The 9,911-nt window shown below is 54.4% G+C and overlaps 1 protein-coding gene across 7 annotated transcripts in view; it reads left to right on the top strand.

Annotated features, from left to right (window-relative positions):
- The first annotated feature begins 673 nt into the window (after positions 1 to 673).
- The window catches only part of NEXN (nexilin F-actin binding protein), a 31,688-nt gene continuing 22,450 nt past the window's right edge, over positions 674 to 9,911 (top strand). For 6 of the 7 annotated variants that reach the window (XM_031968842.1, XM_031968843.1, XM_031968841.1 and 3 more), the window contains exon 1: positions 674 to 723. The gene's annotated coding sequence lies outside the window, so the exon portion shown is untranslated. Of the gene's footprint in view, positions 724 to 8,206; positions 8,411 to 9,911 lie in introns of those variants that run through there. The other variant, XM_031968838.1, reaches the window with a different exon arrangement.

The raw sequence follows: 9,911 nt of genomic DNA, 5'->3' as shown, positions 1-9,911 counted from the left end.
CTAAGGAGCAGAGCTTGGGGAGGGGGGGAGGGAAGGGAGAGGGGGGGAGGAAGGGAGTCTTTCTCCCAATCCAGCGCAGGGAGCAGGGTTTTACGGACTCTCCTGGCCACCTGGGGGGGGGGCGCTGATACCATCTTCATCTTCCATCCCGGGAAGTCGGGGATCCGGGACCGTTAGCTTGGCCCCTGGGGACCCAGCTCAAGGACATCCGTGCGGACCCCACTCCCCACTCGGCCGGGGGGGGGCAGCCAGGAAATTCGTGACCCCGTGCCTGTCCTCCTTGCAAAGTCGGTCAGCCCGGCCCGCCCCCGCAGCCGCACAGGATGGATCCGTCTCATCCTTTCGTCAACAGGTTCTCCTCCGGACGGGGGCCCTGTCCCCCCTCTGGGGCAGGATCCTTCTGGGGCTGGGTCCCGGCCCCCCGCGGGCGCCCCCCCCTTATGGGGGCGGGGCGGCTGGGAACCCGGACAGCGGCGGCCGCGTGCCTTGGAACAGCTGCAGGGCCGGCCCTGGGCCCGCCTGGAATGCGGGCCGGCCGCGCCGGGCAAACTTGCAGCTCGAGGGCGGCCCGGGGCTGGGGGGCGGGGGCGGGGAGGCACCGGCGGCGGCCAAGGGGTGTTCACGGCGGCGGCGGCGGCGCAGGGCAGCAGCGGCGCAGCACGGCCCCACTCCCGGCCGGGATCCAGACGGAAGGACGCGCGGGGTGCGCGGGGCCGGGCCGAGGTAAGAGCTCTTGGGGCCGCCGGGGGGAGCGCGGCAGTGCCCCCGGACGTGTCCCTCCCCCGTCCCTGGCCGCGTGGGGGTCCCGGCTCGGCGCCCCCCGCCCGCTCCTCCACCTGCCTCTTGCGCACGGTGTCCCCGCGCCGCCGCTCCCGGCCTCCGTCCCAGCTGACTCTCGGGCTGGGCCGGGGGACTGGGGGGCCAGGGGGCGGGACCCGGAGGTGCCTTGGGGACACCTCCCGAGCGATCGCCCTGTGAGAGCGCAGCCCGCTCCCGGCCTCCAGATGGGCCCCCCTGGGTCGCGCAGCCCAGCGGGCCAGACGGCGGCCTCTGCCCGGCGTCTGAAGGAAGGGTCCCGCCGGGCGGCCCCTGGGGAGCGGGGGAAGGCGCGGAGCGCGGCGCTCCTCCGTCCCCAGCCTCCCCATCCTGGGCTTCTGCCCCGGGAGGGGTGGGCGCAGCCGGGGCTGGGGGAGGGAAGCGAACCCCATGGAAGGACTGGCCTGCCTGCCGGCCTTGGGATCGACTTCCCATCTGCCCGGACAGGGGAGTGCGTGGAGAGAAGCCCGGAAGGGGGACGGGGCTCGGGCCGCCGAGGACCGAGACCGGGGCGCGCTCCCGCCCAACCTCAGATACTTAACTTGCTTTGTGCACCCCCCATTTTTTCTTTATAAAAGATTTGGTTCTAGGTGGGGAGGACAGGCGGGAGCAGGAATCTCTGAAGCCCCCACATCGGGACCCAACACCAAAAGGGAGGGGGGACTCCTTCCAGAGTCTTCCTCTCAGGGTGGAGGGAGTAAGGAAACCAATCCCCCAGTTGGGCAAGTCACTTATCCCCTGTTGGCCTCTGCTTCCTCCGTTGGAACTGGGGATAATAATAACACTTCCCTCCCAGGGCACATAGTAGGTGCTGTAGAAATAAATCATTCTTATTTTATTATACTCGATGAGGAAAGGACGGCCCAGAGATTGCAGGTTTGGAACCCAGTTCCTCTGCCTCCAGACCCAGCGTTTATCCCGAACCCATCTTCACTTTATATGTGCTGAGGACTTTAATGTCAAGGCAGGGAATTCTATACTCACAGGAGCAAAAATAGTGGGGAGATGTCACCGCAGGAGCAAAATAGTGGGGAGATGTCATCCGCGCAGGCTGGCCTCAGGAAAGGCAGGGTCAGCCGAGGGGGCTTAGGAAACTCAGCGGCATGGCACGGCACGCAACAAATGGGGGCTCCGTCATCAGCTTCTTTTGCATTTGAACTCGGGGCTGACCCAGTTTAATCCAGTGGGCAAAGGGACTTGGCCCCTTCTTCCCGCATAAGCATGTCTTGGGAGCAGCTTAAATAACCATTCACATGGATATTGTCTTAGTCACTGGCCGCGGGGCCAGACCACCTGGAATGGCTTATTCCCAGGATAATTTATTGCAAGAAGCCGGCGATCTCTGGTTTCCTGGCCAGGGCCAAAGAGCTTGGAACTGGCCTGTAACTTGGTAGACGGGACTGGAAAAGTGGCTTAAACACTTGACTTTATGACTTCACTGGCCAAGGTCTTGGGTCTAGGCAGTAAGCTTAGCAGGATGTTGGGGGGAGACCTCACATTCTATCCACATCCTCAAACTTCTCCTGGACGTGTTGCCGAAGGCCCCTACTTGCTTCTATATTGATGTCAGGAAACTGGCCGTGTTGGAAAAATACTCTCATATTTTGTTTCATTGCATGAGGGACCCTGGGAAGTGCCTGGAGAAGAACATGATAGCCTCCCTGGCTAGGCGCTAGCCGTGGCTGACTTTCACTCATTCGCCCTGCCTCAGTGGGGGAGGGATGAGTGGGAGTGGAGCTGGACTAATCTTTGCTCTTCTCTCTTAAAGCCCTGTATAAATGCCGACGATTATCATTGTGAATAACCACAGAATAAAGGATGGTGAGAATCCACTGCTTGAATTTTCAAGAGATGGTAGAGGAATTGTTGCCTTAAATGAGAAACCCAAGGAATCGGAGGAGATTGGGGGTGGGGAGTGGTGGAAGAAAATGAACCATCCCCTTTGAATGAGCTTGGATTATTTTGTGGAATTTGATGAGCCACCCTGAGACTTCCAAGCACCCCATTTTTAAGAATGGAAATTCTGGTTGATGGGTTTGAAGAACTCATTTCAGAAAAGCCGATGCTTGGCTGTCTTGGGTAGCAACAATCTGTGTACCTTCCGAAACAAAACAAAACAATCTTTCAAAATACGTGTCTCAAGCCTCATGGAGTGGCCATTTAGTCAAATAGTAAAAAAGTCACTACCATGTGCCAGGCGTTGTGCCTCTGAGTTTTACAAGTAATCCCTCTTTTGCTCCTCATTACTACATTGGCAAGAGGTACTATTGTGATCCTCATTGTGTAGTTGTTAAAGAGACTGAAGGAGACTGATATTAATTAAGACCAGAGTCACACAGTTGATGAAGTTTCTTGGGCAGGATTTGATGCCGGCCATCGACTTTGCCACCTAGCTGCTTCTGTATCGATGTTGGGAGAGCTTTCTGGCCATCGTCGGTGAAAGGCTCAGTGACCTCGTTGGGTAGACGGGCAGGACGGAAAGGCTGCTGGGCTTCCTTTCAGCTCCGGGAACTTGGGGTCATTCTGTTTCAAAGCACAGAAGGCACCCTGCCCTCACCCCGGGCTTTGAAATTTCTTTAATTCCAAAAGAAAATGAAACCTCTTTGTTCCCTGTTCACATTAAAATGGAACCTGTGCTATTAAAAAAACCCCAACCAACAGCCCACCTTCTGATCTCGAAGCCCCGTCTTTGTCAGAATGTGTGTCATGCTGGTACATCCAGCTTTAGCATCAGTGAGACAACGCTCCGCCTCAGGGAGGGGAGCAGGCATCCTCTCACTCCCCGAGGCCTCCTCCCCCCAGAGTATCCAGGTTAGGGCTGCCTGTGAGCAGAATGGGGACAGAAGAGGAAGAGAAGGGGTCAGAGCCCCAAGTTTAAGGCGAGGCTCATGCCCATTTTGTGGGAGGAGAGAATTGAGCTCCATAACTCCAAGATGACGTCAGTCTAGAAATCTCCTGCCCTGTGACAGACTACTCAGAACTGGAGTGTCCCTCGGTGACTCACAAACAAAACCCCTGGTACCATATAAAAAGTGGGAGCCGGGGGCATCCAAATGCTCCATTAAGCATAACAGGAAGCCTGTTAACTGGTGCCGGGGAATGGGGTGGGGGTGGGGAGCTCCCGAAAGAAGAGATGGCAGTGCTCCCTGCCATGCCTGCTCCATAGCTAACGGACTTGCTTTCATCCTCAGTCTTCTCCTTTCTTGCTTCCTCCCGCTTCCAAAAGCCTTGACTCACGCTCTGGGGAGCTGGAACCCTCCTTCCAGGCACTCCATCCAAGGTTCATTCAGACCAGTTCTAGATGCTGTTCTCTCCCAGTGTCCAGGACGCGCTTGTTCCTTCCTTCACGAGTTCAGGACTGGGCTCCCGACTTTCTCTCCTTCCCACCTCCTGGGCTCTGTTAGAAGGGGCCTTTGATCTCCATATTGATACTCCCTCAAGCACTCTAACTTTCTAGCTACTCCACTAACTGAGTCCCCATCCCTGATTTCTCCGCCTCTAAATGCCCAGCTTCTGTGCTCAGGAACTCTCAGAGTCCTCGGCCATGGTCTGCTGCTGCCCTGCGGCACTGGCCACTCTCCCCACCCCTCAGTTCTTCCCGTCCTCCCGGACTGACCTCACTTTCCTGCCTTCCCCATCTTGACCCCAAAGTGAAAGTTCAGCTTCACACCTTTTCTTGAATCCCTTGTCTCCCTTTCCTACCAAAAATCTTGCTCTCCCCAGCCTCTTCCTAGAATGATGCCCTCCAGCTACTGCCCCTGCTTCTGCTCACTTGACATTGCAAGAAGATGGAGAAAATCCCCCAAAGTCGTCATCCATTTAGGTGACATCTCAGCTAGGTCCCATTGCTGCGAGTAAGCGCTTGATTCACTTTCCCAGTTTCCACCATGGCTCTTGACCTTCCCATCCCTCCCCAAATCTTCCACACCTCCGATCCCCTCACCCTCTCAGAAGAGAAGGAACAGAGGAAGCCTGGAAGAGAAATCTCTCTTCTCCCTTTCTCCTCCCTCACACTCCTCTCATCACTGCCCTTTACCTCGGCTCTTTGACAAGCCCAAGCCTTCTCTTTCCCTGGGATCCCATTTTGTCCCGCATTCTGTAGCAAATCACCCTCGCCTTCACCCGCTGCTTCTGGCGCCCATGAGGTGCTTCACCCACGCCATCCCCCACGTCCTTAACTTTGCTGTTATGACCTCTTCCTCTCCCAGAGGCCTTTTCTCAATCCTCATTGTCTTTGCTTTCCCAGCAGCCCTGGACATCAAGGGGTGCCCTGTCCCCTCTCTGGGTTTTCAGGACTCCTCCTTGCTCTCGGTTCCCCTCCTTCCCTTCTGACCAGCTCTCACTGGCTTCTCCTCTGGGTCATGCGCTCACCCTCTTCTCTTCTCTTATGGTTTTCACTGGGCAGTCTCCTCCCACCTCCTGTCACCCTCCTCCCCAGAAGGGGCTCAGCTCTTTCCCTTCTCTCCCAACCCCCTCCTCAATCATCACTCACCTGCTGATCTTTTGAACTCGGGGTGCCCAAAACGGAGCACATCTTTCCCTAGCTGACCTTCCCCTGTGCGTGCAGAGAGACCATCATCTCCCCAGTCCCCAGTGTTGCCACCTGGAAGCCATCCTTGTCTCTTCACCTCACATCCCTGCAGCCTCCATGTTTGGGTGCAGCTCTGGACTATGATGGGTGCTGCTGGTGGATCTGCCTAAGGGGCACTTTCCCTCAAGTGCTCCAAGCTCCCCCCTCCTTTCCTGGTGCCCCAGCTGCTCACGCCTCCCCTATCTGCTTGGAACACGGCTTCTTTCCCTCCATGGATGTCCTCCATGTTTTTAATGTTCCTCATTGAAAACGGAAGCCCAGCAGCAACAACTGGTCTCGCTTTTGCCTGTGTGTCCCCAGCATTCAGCACAGCCCTGGACCCCTGGCCTGAAAGGCCAGGCACTTTTAGTGGCTGGCAGGTCATTTCCATTTAATAAATATTTGTGAAATGAGCTAAACTAACGACTCTCCTGTTTATCTCCTGTTTCCGTGAGTGATCAATACTCACCGTTTCCGTGATCATTATCATTCAGTATCTCAAATATAATGGGGCAAAATCAGGCATTGGGTTAAATGTTTAGATTGTGCATATGAGGATGTGCCAGTTGTATTTTGGGAGCTAGAGTTTTTATCCCATTGGGACCACCATTTTTGCCAATAATACTTCAAGTCAATGGGACTATTTTGGTTTATTGTGCTAGTCTGTATAACATGAAGAGACCAGAGGAGGAAAGTGAGGGGCACATTTTGGATCCCAGGGGGGCAACTCTGACCCTGTGGTGCTGGGCAGATCTTTGGGAGAGAGTGACGCCTTTACCCTTTTTGGGCTTTGGACCCCTTTGTCCGTCTGGGGAAATAGAGAGACCTCTCCTTGGAATCAATACAAAAGAAACCATTACATTGAAAGAGTTCTTGAAATATATGCAAACAAACACGTTCACTGATCGCAAATTCTGCACCTCTAAAATTTCTCTAGTCTCTAAAAATTCTCTAGAGGCCTTTCCAGCCCTAAATCCTGTCACTCAATTAAGAAAATTGCCAAACATTTTACACCGAGCTTTAGACTCTAGATTCAGTGGGGATCATTGTCTGTGTATTCATGGCAGGCACTCCAGATGGAACAGGAGAAAAGAACCAGCAGGTCTTTCTGGAGATGAGTTGTTTTAGGACTTACAGTGAACCAGCCTGGCCCTGGAGAGCAAGTGGAGGCTCCTTCCCCCTGCTTTCGTCAGCCGCCGTCGATGTGTTGCTGCTCACTTTTGCTGGTCGGCTTCTTCCCTTTCTTGTAACCTTTGTTAGAAGGGTCCGAGTAGTGGAGGAAGGAAATGAGGAAAATGAGAAAACAAAAGATAGCAAGAAGGTCAAAACCACAGTGCAAGTTCTCCTCACGAGGAGTCTTCCCAGCATATGTCAAGAAACAAGCTTTTCATGGATCCTCTCTGATTATCAAAACTGGGAGGGCCCTAAACCAGGAGATGGGAGTTAGCCAAGGGGGTTGCCATCGTTATGGAGGGTGAAAGGTAGGGTCTCCACCTGGGACCTCCTGGGAGACCGGCCCAGACAATCCATACGGGGAGCACTAACAGGATGATAACACAAGTGGCCAGGCTACAGCAGGCAATTGAAGGGACAGCTGACCGAACTAGTGCCTCAGTCTTTGTCTTAGATAGTCACTGGGGGTGGGCTGGGAATTGGGCACAGACCTGCGTCGGGGGAAAAGAGAGGCGGGATCGCGCTTGGGAAGCGGCCAACATTTCTCCCACAAAACCTGCCCTCCTTAACGCCCTGTGGTTATAAGTCACAGAGCCCTGCAGTCTGAAGAGTCCACAAGGAACGGGGAGGCGCGGGATGGGCGTATGTTGGCAGCAGTGACTTGGGCTAAGAAGTGACCCAGGAAGATCACGTGGGAAATCCACCATTGGAAAAGGTGAACTTTGTAGTGAGACAGAAGGATGATGGACAGTCTTGGGCTCTGGGAGCTGCATCGGAGGCCACGGTCCTGGCGTAAGGGCCAAGAGATAGTTGGCTGGAAGACCGGAAGGAGAATTGCAGAAAGGGAGAGTCCACTCACCCACAAGCACAAGCTCAGCACAGTGCCTGGCACACAGGTGCTACTGAAATACTCATTGACTCAAAGAAGGAAGATTCATTTGGAAGAGCTTTGTTCCCGCCAGTTAAAGGATGCCATCCATCTTGACCACAAACAATTCAAGCTCTCCTTTTGAGATGTTTTACGTTTGAAGTGAAGGAAGCACTTTGGGTTGAGGCGTTGTTCCCCAGCTTTGGGGGGGGTGAGGCGTTGTTCCCCAGCTTTGGGGGGGTGAGGCGTTGTTCCCCAGCTTTGGGGGTCGAGGCATTCCCCAGGACTGTTTGTGACAGGTTCCTTCTTCACCATCAAACATCTCTCTGCTTATCAGACTTTGAAAAGTCTCATTAATGTTCCCCTGACCAACTAATTTCTCTGAAGTCCCCGTGACGGCCATCTGGGGGCTCTCCTTGACCTCGTTCAGCCTTGGGCCCCGATGTGGCATATTTTCAAGCCTGGGGGGCCCGTTGAAAGCAGGCTCAGTCCCCAGAGCTATTTGGAAAGCATCCTTTAAACAAATGGAAGCAGAATACTCCTGGTCCAAGGTCCACAGCAGTGGGGGGGAAGGGGCGATTTTCAGCCAAAGGGTTTGGTTGGGAGCCCCTGGCCACATTCACTTCTGGACATAGGAGGGGACGCTTAGCCGTGGAACCTGGGTTCCCACCAATCAGCTTCAGAAGGGCAGGTTCTCCCAACAACAGCCCCCGCTGCGCCCCATTGTTTGCTTCACAAAGCACTTTTCTCACAAACATCCCCAGGGGAGTGGGTGGACCTGACACCCTCTCCCCACCACAGCTGAAGGGGCCATATGGCTGGCCTGGGCTGGAGCTGGGACCCGGGTCTCCAGCCCTGAAGGCTGAAGCTCGCCTCGTCACTGCCTGGTTTGGTTCTGGTGGGGCCGGCCAGCGATTACGAAGTAACCTTGTCCTGGGCGAACGGTCATTACAAGGGAAGCCTAAAATGGGCCCAGGAAGATGGTAAGAGATGGGAAAAGGCAATGGTGGAGGGCTGTGGAAAGCGAGAGACCTCGTTAAGTGTCGGTGCAGAGGAGCTGGTTCTGGATCGGGCACTGGGAGCTGGCCAGATGAGTGACTGAAGCTGGCTTGGGAGCCCACCATGCCCTTGGAAGGCCAGAGACAGGACAAAAGGCCAGCAGCAAAAAGAGCTCCCGAAGGGGACAGTTGGCTAAAGCTGCTATGGTGGCGGCCAGGCCATGAAGAACTCGGGGCGAGCAGGACTTCAGACATGACTGGAGGTCTTTTTTTCTTACTGATGAGAAAACAGGCCCAGAGAGAAGTGACTTCTCCTTGATCACTTGGAGAGTAAAGGGCAAAGGCAGGTCTGGCAGCAGGAAATAATGCTGAAGGGGCTCCTGACCTCAAGTAGCCCGAAAACTAGTCAGGACCTGAAGCTGAGCCACAGGGCGCCAGGGAAATAAGGTCACAAATTTTCACCCAGCTGAACAATTACATTTAATTTTTTATTGCTGTTATTATTAAGTAGGCACAGGGTGAGATAGTGCCCAGATGGGAGCCCAGCCATGGGCCAGTTCCCAAGCTGTAGGAGCAAGGAAGAGCCGGGTTCAAGTCCTACCAGAGACCTAGCCCTTAGGTGATTGGGTCACTCACAGTGATCTCAGCCGTCCTGCAGAGAAGGAGTCGATCCCCTCAGGGGAGAAGGGTCAGGAAAGCGTATGTTTTCAACTACTCCTTTGGGCCATTGTGAGTCTGTGCTGCTCTTAAATAATGGAGAACTAAGAACAAGAGAGTCTCAAAGGGAACGGGAAGCCCAGTGCTCTCTTCCTGTCCAATCACAAGTCAATGGTCAAGGGAGAGCAATCTCATCCCAGTGGAAGAGTGCGGTGGAGGAAAAGGAAACAGTCATTTTAATTTTGAAATCAATTGTAGCGAGAGAAGGGAACAGGCACATATTAAGCACCTACTATGTGCCAGGAACTGCCCTAAACCCTTTACAAACATTTTGTCTCACAATCCTCACTTCGACCCTTCGAGTAGATGCTATTATTGTCCCATTTTACAGATGAGGAAACAGAGGTGAAGATTGCCCAGAGTTACAAGGCAGTTGGCGCACTCCCATTTTTAGGGCTCTCTCAGGTGCTCTGGGTAATTTTGCCTTGTGCACTGGGTGCACAGGGTGCAAGGTGTCAAGGACACAGGGTTTTCTCTGGGCTTTTCTGGTGGAAAGAAGAACCTTGAGGCGCTCAGACATAGTCACCAACTGCCACCTGTCAAGCCTCACCCCCGACACTTGACAGGAGAGCAGAGGCCATGGGCCTGGGAAGGGAGAGAATCCTGGGGGAGAACGAAGACTCACCACTTAAAAAACGAAGGTCTGCACCCTGACCCTCCAGTTTGCTCCCCTGTGCCCCGTGTTCAGAGAACAAAAACAAAAAGACACCAAAGGGTTACCATCCAATGGGTCTGCTTTGAAAGGCTGGCACGCTGGGTCGGATCTAGG

Source organism: Sarcophilus harrisii, chromosome 4, assembly GCF_902635505.1.
Source record: "Sarcophilus harrisii chromosome 4, mSarHar1.11, whole genome shotgun sequence".
Lineage (NCBI taxonomy): Eukaryota > Metazoa > Chordata > Mammalia > Dasyuromorphia > Dasyuridae > Sarcophilus > Sarcophilus harrisii.
The sequence above is the reverse complement of the archived record's forward strand: the minus strand, read 5'-3'. Positions and strand labels throughout refer to the sequence as shown.